Here is a 12,658-nt window from a genome sequence, read left to right on the forward strand (position 1 = left end):
ACTTGGCCAGACGCCAACAGTGTCCCTGTGGCCCTGGCTGTTGGCACACAAGTGTCCACAGCTTGTCACCGACAGCACTACGAGGTCCCCTCCTCCCTAATCCAGTTTGGTTCGCAGGAAGCAAGAGCTGGGAGGCACAAACCAGGGACTCTGAGGCCCTGGGTCTGAAGGCTGCAGGTGCCGGGGCTGGGACAACGCCCCGTGGCTCCGGCCTCGTTGGTGACAGAGGACTGCGGGACCCTGCGCTCTGTGCCCCTGCGGCCCCTCACTCGGGTCCTGCCCTCCACAAGCCCCCAGCCTCCGGATGGTTCTCCCTCCAGCCAGCCTCCCCTTCTGCGGCCCGACGGCCACAGCACCGCTGCCTGGGGGGACTCCGGGCCCCGCCGAGCCTGACCCCAGCGCCGTCCCTCCTACACGGCCCCCACACCAGGATCGTCACCTACCGCCACCAGTGCCCCTGTGCGCGCCCCCTCCCCGGCCCCTCCGCCAGCTCCAGACCCATGTGCGCGGTAACGGCAATGAGACCAGTGCCTCACACGGAGCATCACCATGCACCAGGCGCGTGCTGACAACCGGGCATACGAGGGCCCCTGGGAGCCTGGGAGGCGGTGACTCCCACCCTGCACTTCACCCGCCAGTTCCCCGGCCCACTGGGCTGCCGTGACTCAGTGGTCCTGACGCCCCGATGGCCCGAGGCTTGGTGGAAACTCCCACAGCGCACAACGGACATCAGGCGGCGGCTGTAGCGCCGGTGGTCAGTCGGCCCCTCCCGTCCCCAGGAGGAGCCCGGCCCTTTCCCTAACCCACGGTCCCCGCCAGCGTCCTGGAACCCTGCGGCTGTGGCCCCGAAGAGCGAGGGACTGACCCCTCCCCCACCCGCCCACACGCCCCCAGCTTTTTCTTTTAGAAACCCCACGTCTGCCTCCCCCCGTGTGGCGGTCCTCCCGACTCAGCCCGACTCAGCCCGCCGGGAAGTGTGGCATCACACAAAGGCGCCTGGGTCAGACCTCGGGCTCGCCCACCTCGGTCTCTCTCCAGTTCCTGACTCCCCGCGATCAACGCCTCTCGGAGCAGAACTGCCCACCAACCTGTGTCCCACCGCCGCGTACAGACGCACAAGTCTGGCACCCGTCACAGGCCCGGGACAGGACCATGTCTGCGGGGACACAGTGCCTGGCCCTCGATGGCCCCCGAAGCCGGCAGCCTAAGGGGAGGGACTGCAGACCCAGGGCGGCCTTGTCCCTCCCACTGGCTCCGCTTCCGTCTCCCTGAAGGGCCCAGTGGGACCCCACGGGCGTCACCGACTCACTGGCAGGAGGAGCGGAAGGTCCTGATCGCCGTGAACGTGGGGGACCGTGGAGAGCTGCCCAGCCCACGGCTCAGCCGGTCACGCCCCAGGTGTGCACACTGTGTGCAAAAAACAGGCTCGCAGAAGTCACCGGGCCCCGAGTTTGGCCTTTAACCTCACAGGAGCCAGGGGTGAAAAGGAACGGACAGACCTCGAGGGCAGGACAGCGGCCTCCCCTGTGTGTGGGACATCGTCAGGATCACGCAGGCCGGGTGGATACGGCCACAAGCTCGTGGCAGTTGTGGAATAAACGGACGGACGTACAGAAGGATGATGGGTGTGTGAGAGGAAGGTGGGAGGGAAGAAGGGAGGAGGGCGGGCGGATGGATGGATGGATGGATGGATAGATGGACGGACTAGCGGGTCCTGGGGTCCACCCTGCCCTCCCCTGCACTCTGGGCCAGGCGGGGCCCCACACCTGCCGCTCAAGGGACACAGCAGCCTTAGCACGTGACAAGAGAGATGACGATTCCTGAAAAGACATCAGGTTCACGAAGCGCTCCTGGGTCCTGCTCATTCTGCTGCAGGTCGAACAACAGCCAGTAACGAAGACGAATCGCGTCCCCTGGGCCAGGTGCTAAGGAGCGAGCACGCAGGGTGTGTCTGACCTGCAGGCCCCGCCAGCCCCTCTCCAGTCTCTGCTTGCGGGGGGCGGGGATGCTCAGGACCTGCGCCAATGTGCAGGACACCAGACAGACAGACAGTCACTGAAACCGCCGCGCACCTGTGACCTGTGCTTCTTGGAGCCCAGCCCGCCCAAGTGCGCTGGGAGCTGAAATGGGGGTCTCGCCCCAGCCTGTGCTCTGCCAAGGAAGAGCTGAATGCTGCTCAGACCCAGAGCATCTGCTCCGCATCCCCGGCTCGTAATGAGCTCCAAATGGATCCATCAAAATTCACCGCCTTGTTCCAAAAACACAGCGGCCGCCGCGGACGGTGCAGCACACCTGGCCAGGCTGCTGCTCCGTTTGATACCAAACACGCCACGTCCGGCGGGCAGTGGCTCCCGGCGCTGGTGTTCGAAACCACACACATACTGTGAAGCCAGCTGCTCCCGCAGTCCTCACCCCTGACCCCAAGCTCGGCCAGGCCGGGCATCCAGGTGTCGCCGCTGCCTCCTGTCCCTGGGGTCGCGGTGGACTCCCAGCCCACGCACAGCTCTCACCTCTGCGCTCGCATCGCCACCCCCAGCCACAGCCCCCCGATGCCCCCGCCCCTCTCCTCACCTCCCTAAAGGTGGCTGTCACACAGCGGTCAGCTGAGGCCTCCTAAACACAAGCATCGGGGCGGCTTCTTCACCGAAACCCCTGGAGGAGGTTCTTTGACACTTGGGACAAAATCCAGATCACTGATGTGGAACCCGGGGCCCGGCCCCAGGGCCCTCACCTCTTCTCCAGATGGTGCACCCCGTCCTGACCACAGCACCTGCCTGGCTCCCCCAGGGCGCAGGGGTTCCTGAGCGAGCTTTTTTCCACCACAGGGTGTTGGCGAAAGCTGTTTTCAGTGAGGTGCTCCCCGGACACTCTGCGGGCGGACTCCCCCCGCCAGCTTTCTCCCGAACACCAGCCTCACAGAGCCTTCCCGAGGATTCTCTTTGGTAGGGGAGGGACAACCTGTTTTTTTTTTTTAAAGTATAGATTTTTTTAAAAGATTTTATTTATTTTTAGAGAGAGAAGAAGGGAAGGAGAAAGAGAGGGAGAGAAACATCAGTGTGTGGTTGCTTCTTGCATATCCCACACTGGGGACCTGGCCTGCAACCCAGGCATGTGCCCTGACTGGGAATCGAACCAATGACCCTTTGATTCAAAGGCCTGTGCTCAATCCACTGAGCCACACCAGCCAGGGATGAAAAAAAAAAACAAGGCCAATCTTAACTGAGCCTGTCTGCTGTCTCTTTGCAGCCAGGACAACAGGCCTTTGGAAAGTCCAAGTAACTCCCCTCTTTCCCCAAACGCCCTGGGCACAAGCTGAGACCACAAACCCCTTGCTGTTAGTTTTACGTTAGTTGCCGACTGTTAACACACCCTCACCCGCCTGTGTGGGAAGTACGTGTCTATCACTGTACCTTTCATCCAACCCCGAGGCTCCCCCCAACCCACCTTGCTTCCCCCCACCCCCGACCCACCACGCCTGGGCTTCACAGAGCCCCTGACGGCTCCTCCTCAATCCTAAGGTGTAAGACGAAGGGCTAAACTGCCAGTCTCTGGAGACTTCTCAGTCCGTTGAGACGCTGCTTCCTCTACTGGTCATTTTGGCTCAAATAAACCCACCAACAGTTCTCTGCAGGTCTGAAGGTTTCCCAGGCTGACGAGGGGGAGGGTCCCGGCTCCCGCCCTCAGCCCCAGCCCAAGGCCCCCTTCCCAGATGGCTCTCAGGAGACGCGGACGGACCATCCAGTGTTGGACCCGGGAAAGGAGAGCGTTTTCTGGGGCTATGTGGCTTGGTTCCTGGAGACACCCCCTCGGGTGGCCAGGGGTCCCACGTGGCCGATGGCCTGGGGGGGGCACAGGGGCACACTTCGCGTGCATGTTTTGTGCCTGGACCCACTGACCGCGACCCCAGGACTGGTGCACCCCACAGCCAGCTCCGGTGGTTCCCTCCTCCGCAGCCTCATTTCTGACAACCACTCTGTGCTTCTCCACTTGCCCCTCCCGCCTCGGCCAAACCCCGCCCCGCACATGCACAGGTGGACGGCGCCGCTGTCTCTGAAACCATCGGGGACTCCTCCCGCTCGTCAGACCGCCGGGCCACCACCCTGCCCTTCCACGCCGCCCTCTTCCCTTCCCGACTGATGGGGCCTGGGCGCCCACAGACCCACTGGAGGCCTCCAGGGAGGACGCTCAGGTCTCTGCTGGAGTCTGGCTCAGCCCTGACCAGCCGAGGCAGGTGGGCAGAGCCCGTGCTCTCGTGCAGTGGTCGAGACACCCCGAGACGCCGGGGCGCCCAGAGCCCGCGGAAGACCCCGGAGAGAACCTGCCTTCCTCCTGCACTGGGCCCCTGCTTTCATCTGCCTCCTGTCCCAGCCACCTTCCCGCCTCCACGGAAACCAGGGTTTCTGCGGCTCCCCCGCCCCAGCACGCACACTGCACGGGGCTGTGCACGGCAGAGCCCAGACACCCTGGGGCGCACAGTTCCTGAAGGCCACTCGGGCTCGCCCAGGCTCGCTGAGGGAGGAAAGTCCTCGCAGGACCTGACCTCGCCAGGGTGCTGACCGACCCAGGCCCTACCAGGGGCCTGCAGGGGCTCCCAGGCCTGGTGAGTAAGGGGACACGTGGCAGGGATGCTCACGGGTCCCAACACCTCCCTAGGACCATAAGGAACCCCTGGCCTCCGCAGGCAGCCGGGTGACGGCGACCCAACCCCTCCGAGTCTCACAGGCCGCCTCCCATCTGCCCCGCTGCTCGTTCAGTACGTAACTGCTGTGCGGCCTTGCCGGGTTCTGGGGGCCGAGACGACCCACTGGCTGGCGTTGGGAGCTCGCCATCTGGCCCGGGCGTGAGCCACGCACCCCGATGTCTAGGAGATGAGCCGATACTCTGAACATGAAAGGCAGGTCCTGGAAATGGGGTCAGGGCTGGGAACGGAGGGCCGGATGGGCCGGGCTTGGGGGACGGGCAGGGGTGCCCTGGGAACAGGGACAGCCTGAGCCAAAGAGCACAAGGTGGGACAGGGCAGCTGCCGGAGCAGCAGGGCAGGGCTGACAAGGAAGACGGGACCAGCAGCCTCCCTAGGGGACACAGCGCTCTGAGCGTGACCTGGGGGTGTGCGCCGGCCGGTGCAGAGGGCCGCCCTGGTCTGGCTTCGGGCAGAAGGCCAGAGGACAAAGCACCCAAGTGCGCTCAGGCCAGGCTCAGGGTCTCCGGGGGGGCGCCTGGGGAGGTCTGGAGTCCCCAGGGTGTGTGTCTCCAGGGCTCTGCTCGACCCTTCACCTCCTGTGTCCGGGTGTCCCCGGGGTCATCAACCATCACCCCCAAAAGACAATTACAAACACCTCACGATTCCTTCCTCAGCTTCCACAGTGAAGTCGGCACAGCGGCTGAGCTCCAGGGGCCCACGCCGCTCCCTTGCCAGGAGGCCCCCAGGCTTCCCCCCCGAGATGGGAGTCAGGGTGAGTTCTAGAACTCGGGGACCCTCTGTCCATGCTGAAAATGCACTGGGTTCACCTCGGCCAAAGAGGAGTTTCCCAACCTCAGACGGAACCCGCCACCCCTGACAAGGACATGCTGAGGACCAGGGTTAGGGGCCGGGTCAGCTGGCCTGGGGGACGGGGGTCGGCTGGGACCAGCAGGGAGAGGGCGCTGCCCCCAAGAGGCAGGGGGCCCCGGGGGTGAGCCTGTGGCCGGCCTGGGCCAGCAGGTGCAGTGTCCGGCCTACCTCCCGCCCGGGGGCGCCGACCCTAATTCCTACTGGAGGCGGTGTGCTCACCCGGGAGAGTGTGCACCTGCCCGAGGGGGCTTCCAGGGGTCATGCCGGTGGGTGGGGGCGTGCTTCTCCCAAGGGGTGGGCAGGGCCGAGACACGCTGCATGTCCAGCAGTGCATGGGGCGGTCCAAGTGAGCGGGGGCGACCTGTAGCTTGTCTCAGCGTGTCCCAGGTGAGGCAGAGCCCGTCCGTCCGAGTGCACGACCCCGCCCCCGTCTGACTTCCAAACACACACACTCCGGCACGGTAGGGCCCTCCCTGAAGCTCCCGGGTGAGCAGTGCCACGTAAGTGCCACGTAACGGCGGAACGCGTGTGTCCTGTGGGGTCGGAGCCTGACCCAGAGGCGCTCCCCACGGCTGGCAGGGGGCCCCGGAGCCCAGCGGCGGAGGTGCCCAGGGCGCCAGCTGCGGCTGTGCAGGTGGGCAGCGGGCCCGGCCCTCACTGTGCGGTCCCCGCCTCCCTGCCCCCCCCCCCGTCCCTTTGTGGGTTGGTTCGGACATGATGTCGGCCTCTGTTATGTTCCCTGTGACGTCACTGGAGGATAACCAAGGGGACAGGACACCGCAGTGTTTGTTACCTAAGGTGGCTGGAGCCGTGGACAAGGCGGTGCTAGCACTGAACTCGACCTGCGGTGGACTCGTGGTGGGGGTCTGCAGTGACAGCAGGTCCCAGGGCCAGGTGGGGGGGTCTCCCCAAAGGGCCAGCCCTGCCCGGGACCAGGAAGCGAGCCCCCGGAATGGCTCTGGCGTGGGGACTGGTTCAACCCAGAGGGCGGAGGCGTGGATGTGTGTGGGGAGGTGGGCGGCTCCCTGGCGTCTCCGGTGGGGCGTGCGCAGCGGCAGCCACCTGGGTGCGCCACACAGGGTCAGGCAGCGGGGGGCCTCCTCCCTCGGGCTGGGTGCTGAGGCCACGCGTGAGCCACGAGGGGGCTGCTTGGAGCGTGGGGACAGGAGGGTGGGGGCCCCAGAGACGGAACTTGGGGGATGAGGACAAGGTGCGAGCAAACCCACTTGACAGGAGGCAGAGGCCTCGCGGTCACCATGGAGTCCCGGAGGACAGTCAGCATGGCACTTGGGACAGACCGAGGACCACAGTGGACCTCCAAGTCGACAGTCACTGGCCCCGGTGCCGAAAGTAGGACCCATGTGAAAACACCCTCCCAACAGAACAGGCGGGCACCTCGTGGCCGTCACAGACAGGGAGCCACCTTAGCTGGAGACGCGACACAGCAACTCGGCTACGGTCTGTGACTGGGAGCAGAAACTTCCACACGGAAGCGGAGTGGAGGGGGTGGCAGCAGCCGGCATGTGGGCAGCCCCTCGGCAGACACGCAAAGGAGGACCATCAAGACCTCGGCTGGCGGTGCCCAGAGGGCAATGGCCCCGGTGTACGGAGGGTTGGCGCTGGCCACATGGGGCCCTCACAGGAACAGCCGAGCACCTCAGCCAAGGCGGGAGGCGACCAAGCAGCACCGGCGGTGATGGGGGGCTCGCGTGGGCGCAGGCTGCCGCCTCTCCCAGGCCCGATTTCGTCTCCCTCCCCTGCCACTCACACCAGAAATCACCTCTGGGAGGGCAGACAGCAGCTGCATGCCTTCCGCTCTCACGCCAGCCCGCCCTCCTCCGGAAGGAGCGCCCCGAAAGCCCATGATGGGGGGCTGGGCGAGGCTGACCCCATCGACCGGAGCCAAGAGAGGAGAGAGCTCAGGGTCCGGGGCTTTCCCGGGACCTGCGCAGGGGCTGCGCTCGCAAACGCGGAGGGCGCCATGTTTGCCGGACACCCTCGCCCAGGTCCCGCGGCGCGGGGCGCGCGTCCGGGAAGTGCCAGGAAGACGGAGCGCTCTCCAGTCCGATCTATTCCGTCTCGCAGCAGGGGGTGCCTGGCTGCCAAACAGGTATTTGGAAGAAAAAAAATCACCCCTCGGCACGGCATGGATTGCACGCCCTCACACGCAAACGCACACACCTTGCACACGTCCACACCGCCTCCCCAGACACCGCGTGGAGAGATCTGTGTGGAAATACCACCCTCCCGCCATCGGTCACCTCTGCATCTCCCGAGCGTGATTCTCCAGGCTCTCTCGGTCCTGAAACCTAGCAACGGTAACCAAGTGCCCCTGGTCGGCTAATCAGATGGCCCGGCTCACACATCAGCCCAGCGCCTGCTCCCTCACCGTAGCTGCGGAAGGACCAGACTCGGGAGAACAAACCTTGTTCGGCTGAAGACGAACAACCCATGTCATCTACTCCGTCTGCCCGTGCCTCTCCCCGGAAAGCCGGGCAGAAACAAAAACAATGGAGACAGCGAGGAATAGGTGGCCCCAGCGCAAAGCCCCTCGGCTGGCCACATGCTTGGTATTTGCATGGCTATCGCGGCCGCGCGCTCCCCGGGCCCCCGGCAGCCTGGCTTTGGGGGGCCTCCGTCGTCCCGGGGCCATGGTAAAGCCCCCGTGGCAAAGCTCTTAAACCCCGCTGGGCTCATGTCCTCAGCCACCGCTTGGCGCTGGAGGACGACACACAAGGATTAACTTGGGTTTCACGGTGGCTTTTAAGCCACCACTTTCTCCCAGCTGGCAAATAAATAACCAAATGCAGGCCGCGTTGGATTTTTTTTTTAAAGAGGTAGAGAGTGGAAAACACTCAGCAGACCCACGGCATCCGGGGCAGCCACACATACACACACACCGCCGAACGGAGAGCAGCCGGGGCACGCCAGGATGTGGTCTCCCTTTCAAAGGGACAGAGGAGCGTCCACAGGGCGCTCCAGACCCTTCCGGATTCTGCAGCCCCGGGCACCCGCCTGTTAGCCCCCTCCCCCAGACCCCCATCACGGCCCCGAAGTGCCCCAATGTCCGGGCTGCACTGAGGAACCAAGGGCCTGTCCCTCCCAGGCAGAGGCTGGTGCAGCTTTTAAAGGGACTTCCGCAGAAGGGCACCCGGGTAGCAGGCGGCAGGTGGGAAACTCCACAAAACATCGGGCATTTAGTTCACTCACGCGGAAGCGTCAGAACGGCCCCCGCGCCCCCACCTGGGGAGCCCAGCACCTAGCCGTGCTCAGAAACGTGACCCCACACGACCTAGGCAGAGCTGGCCCTGACCTCCACCCCCTTCGAGCTCAGAACCGGGGCCCGGGAGGCCGGAGGCCAGCTACTCCGAGGGCGCTCCAGCCTCACTGCGTGTCCAACACGGGCAAGGCCCACGGCCTCCGGCTGAGGACACAGGGCCCCGCTGCTCAGTGCTCCTTCCCTGCTACGGTGCAGCTCACAGGTCAAGGTCTGCAGATGACCGTGACCTACAAACACAGCCCACGGCCCTTCTCACCGTAACAGGGAAGCCTGGGGGTCCCTGCAGGCTGGTCGAAAACAGCCAGGAACAGCCACGGAGCTGGTGCCCAGCTCTGTCTCGGGGTCTACTGCCGGCCACACAAGAGACTCAAAGACTTGCTGGGGGCGGGGGTGGGGAGCAAAGAGGCAACCAGGTGTCCGGGACCAGGACGCAGGGGGAGGGGAGAGGCAACAGAGAGGCCAAGGGCAGGAAAGACCGTTTTTCTGAACAGTGGCCGCCCTCCTCCTGAATTCTGGAAGGCCCGCTGCCCCACGCTGGAACCCAGGCCCAGGGGCAGGGACGGTGCCGTGCCCGTGGTCACACCGTCCCCGGGGCCAGGCCCGGGCTGCACGGTGTGTCCGAACCCCCGGGTTATCCCGGGTGACGAGGCGCCCTGGCGAGATGGGGGCTGTAGAGACAGCAGCGCAGGCGTCTCTGGGACCCGCCATTGCAGACGCCCCACGAGGAGAAGGTCACGCCCTCCGGGAGCAGGAAGCAGGCGGCTGCCCTCTGACCACCTGCCTCGGAGACCGGGGGTGGGGGCAGAGTTCCTGGGGTCCTCAGGTTCCACAGTCACGGCCGGAGGTGACCCTGCCCTCCAGTGACATCCCCGCAAGCTTCTCCTCCTGCCCTGCCCTCCATCCCCTCGGGTGACAGCGGCCACCAGGCCGTGTCCAGGGTCTGCCGGTGGCCCTCCCCGGTCCCCCCACCCTGCAGGAGCATCCCCGTGCCCTGCAACGGCCCACGGGGCGGGGTGTCCAGGAGGAGGTTTCTGTGAAACGCTCGGAGTGACGGGAAGTCCGGGGAGTCGGCACTGGGAGAGCAGGCGTTGGGCTCAGAGGACAGGCCTGGCCTGGCCCCGGGGGGGACAGGGGTCCGCAGGGCCACTCTGACACACCGCAGGTGAGAGGCCACCCTGAGCTGCCGGGCTCCCCAGAGGCTCGGCCGCCCTGCCACTCAGCAGGGCTGCTGGCCCGATGGCCTCAGTCAGGTGACCTGTCTGCAGCCCCCAGGCTCAACCTCCCGTGGCAGCTGGCCCCCCAGGACACACTCACCTGGGGGCCACAGATTAATGGCACCTGGACGAGGAGCGGGAAGGCACCCCTCTTCCTGCGAGGATGGCCTGCCCTGGTGGGGGCCTGTGACCAGGGACCCCATTCTTCCCGTCACCCACCCCGTCCAGCCCTGCCTCCAGTGCCCCCCTGTGTGAAGACCCCGCTTCCTGTCCCAGCCTGCGCCGATGCCCTCGGCTCACACACAGTGACCCGGTCCCCTCGGCTGCACACGGAGGCAGTGGGCGTGGCGGTTACACGGACAGAACGCTCCAGAGGCGGATGAACTTGGGTTCGAAGCCTTTCGGAACCGACCCCTCCGGAGTGTGTTGGGGGACTCCTGCATGGGGGGCACCCTTGGCACCTGGTGCTCCCACACACCTGTGCAGCTTACCCCACAGGTACCCGCGCCTTCCTGGTGAGGGTTTCCCCTCACACTAGGAAGGAGCCAGAACAAACGAGGAACCTGAACTTCAGAGTGAACACACGAACAGCGCCACCTTGGGGTGGGATGGTGCAGAGGCGCGCTCTCCTGGCCGCTGGGTCCCCCCCGGGACTGAGCCTTGGGTGCCAGCGCTATCACCTGCCCTTCAGCACACCTGAGCAGGGTCCTTTCCCGACTCGCCAACCCACGATCCTGCCGTGCCTCCAGGTGTTGCTCCCCCAAACCGCCTGCAGTCCAGCCCTTGCCCCAGTCTGACTCTGGGGAATCCAACTCCCAGGGCCGTGCCCCATGCCATTGCAAATGTGTTATTAAGTAACTGAAATGCATTCACCCACATTGTAAACACATTACTCAGTAACTGAAATGTATTTGCCCGAGATTACAAGAGTATTACTAGTCACTGAAATTTATTCACCCAACATCGTAAGCATGTTACTAAGTAACTAAAACACATCCATCCAACATTATAAGTGAATTACTAGTAACTGAAATGTATTCACCCAACGCTGCAAATGTGTTACCAGGAACTAAAATGTATCCACCCAACAAACAGGATCACTTCTATAGCAGAAAAGAGAGAGCCCTGCTGTTTCTAAAGAGGCATTTGCTTCCCAGACAAGACATCTAATTACACTTCAGGGTGGAAGGGAGAGGCCAGGAACCTCCCCAACCCGGTCTCACAATCAACTCTGTGCATCCAGGGCTTGGCGGGTTTCGGGCAGTTTTTGAGGAGGGCAGGCCGGCAGATCCGCGGTGGGCCCGGAAGGGCCTCGGATCTACAGGGCAGGGCTGGAGGCGGGGGTTACAGTCCCCAGTGTTTCTCGGCCCCATTGCAAGAGCCAGGGAAGAAGCCCCTTCCTGCATCCCGCTGCCCTGGGCGCCCCCATCAAGGTGAATGCTTAATGATGGCAATGAGGGGAGCCCTGAGCTTGTCACCACCGCAGACAACTCAGAGGTCCACGGAGCTTGCGGGGCCAGTGAACAATCCCCCCGGTCGTGGGGGGAACCCTTCCTCCCTCCCCTCCCTCCCCTCCCTCTCCCTCCCCTCGCCTCCCTCCTCTGTGCTGAGGGCCCTGCTTAATAGAATCCCGGTTGCTTCCCAGCAGCGCCATGTTCAGGCCTCCAGGCGGCCGTATCTGATTGTACTGCTCTCGGATGAGGGGGGGGGGGGCTCCGAGAGCACACTTCATTCTCTAAATCACCGTGCAGACACTGGCTCGTCCATCTCTATAATGCGCTCACGGAGGTGCTGATGCGGCCCAGGCCCAGGCCGCATCTCAGAGCAATTAAGCGATTTGCCCCGGCTCACGGGAGGGGTCCCCGTCAGCATCGCGCAGCCCGGGGGGGAGGCCCGGTGCTCAGCAGCGGGCGCCCCGCGATGCAAGCGTAGCATCTGACCGTGCAGCCTTGCGGTTCCCACAGGCAGGGCGGGGACCAGCCACACACCCCACAAGGCAGGGACTGGACAGCCAGACTCGGGGTCCCGCTCATCCCCAACGTCAAACACGGGGCGAGAGCTCACCGCTGCCGGTCCAGTGGGGCTGCTCCCCGCTGCAGCTCCGGTGCCAGCCCGGGGCCGGAGGGAACAGGCCGGCCGGCTCTTCCAAGACGCAAGACTGGGCCCAGCCGCCGGCAGGGCGCTGGGAGAGAGGAGTTGCCCCAGGGACAGCCCTCCTGGTCGGCGCCAGGGGTACTGGAAAGGGGAGTGGTGGTCAGCACCGCTGTGGGGCGCGGTGGGGCGGATGCAGGAGGGGGCGGGAGGGTGGTGCCCCTCCAGCTCTCGCGCCTCATTTCGTCGCTGTCTCTTTGTTTGAGGGGAGGTGTGTCTGTTACAGAATCTTCCGGTAAAACCCATTCGGGTTAGTCACAGAGGAACGGGCTCAGCGGCGGCACAGCCACCACCCACGCCCACGCGGCCACGTCGTCCATCTCCCGCCCTAACTCCTAAGGGCTTCCTGAGCCCCGGCCCTGCCGCGAGTTTAAAAAACCCCAGAACAGGGTCAGAAGAGACGTCACTCCTCTGCTCTCTGTTCAGTTTCACTAAACACAGACCCCGAACCGATCCGATGAG

General features: G+C 64.6%; 1 protein-coding gene across 3 annotated transcripts in view; it reads right to left on the reverse strand.

Moving 5' to 3' along the window:
* SHANK2 (SH3 and multiple ankyrin repeat domains 2) overlaps window positions 1-12,658 on the reverse strand; it is a 288,299-nt gene that overhangs the window by 199,931 nt on the left and 75,710 nt on the right. The gene's annotated exons all lie outside the window — the stretch shown is intronic.

Source organism: Artibeus jamaicensis, unplaced genomic scaffold, assembly GCF_021234435.1.
Source record: "Artibeus jamaicensis isolate MK-2021 breed Jamaican fruit bat unplaced genomic scaffold, CSHL_Jam_final contig_3109, whole genome shotgun sequence".
Classification (NCBI taxonomy): Eukaryota; Metazoa; Chordata; class Mammalia; order Chiroptera; family Phyllostomidae; genus Artibeus; species Artibeus jamaicensis.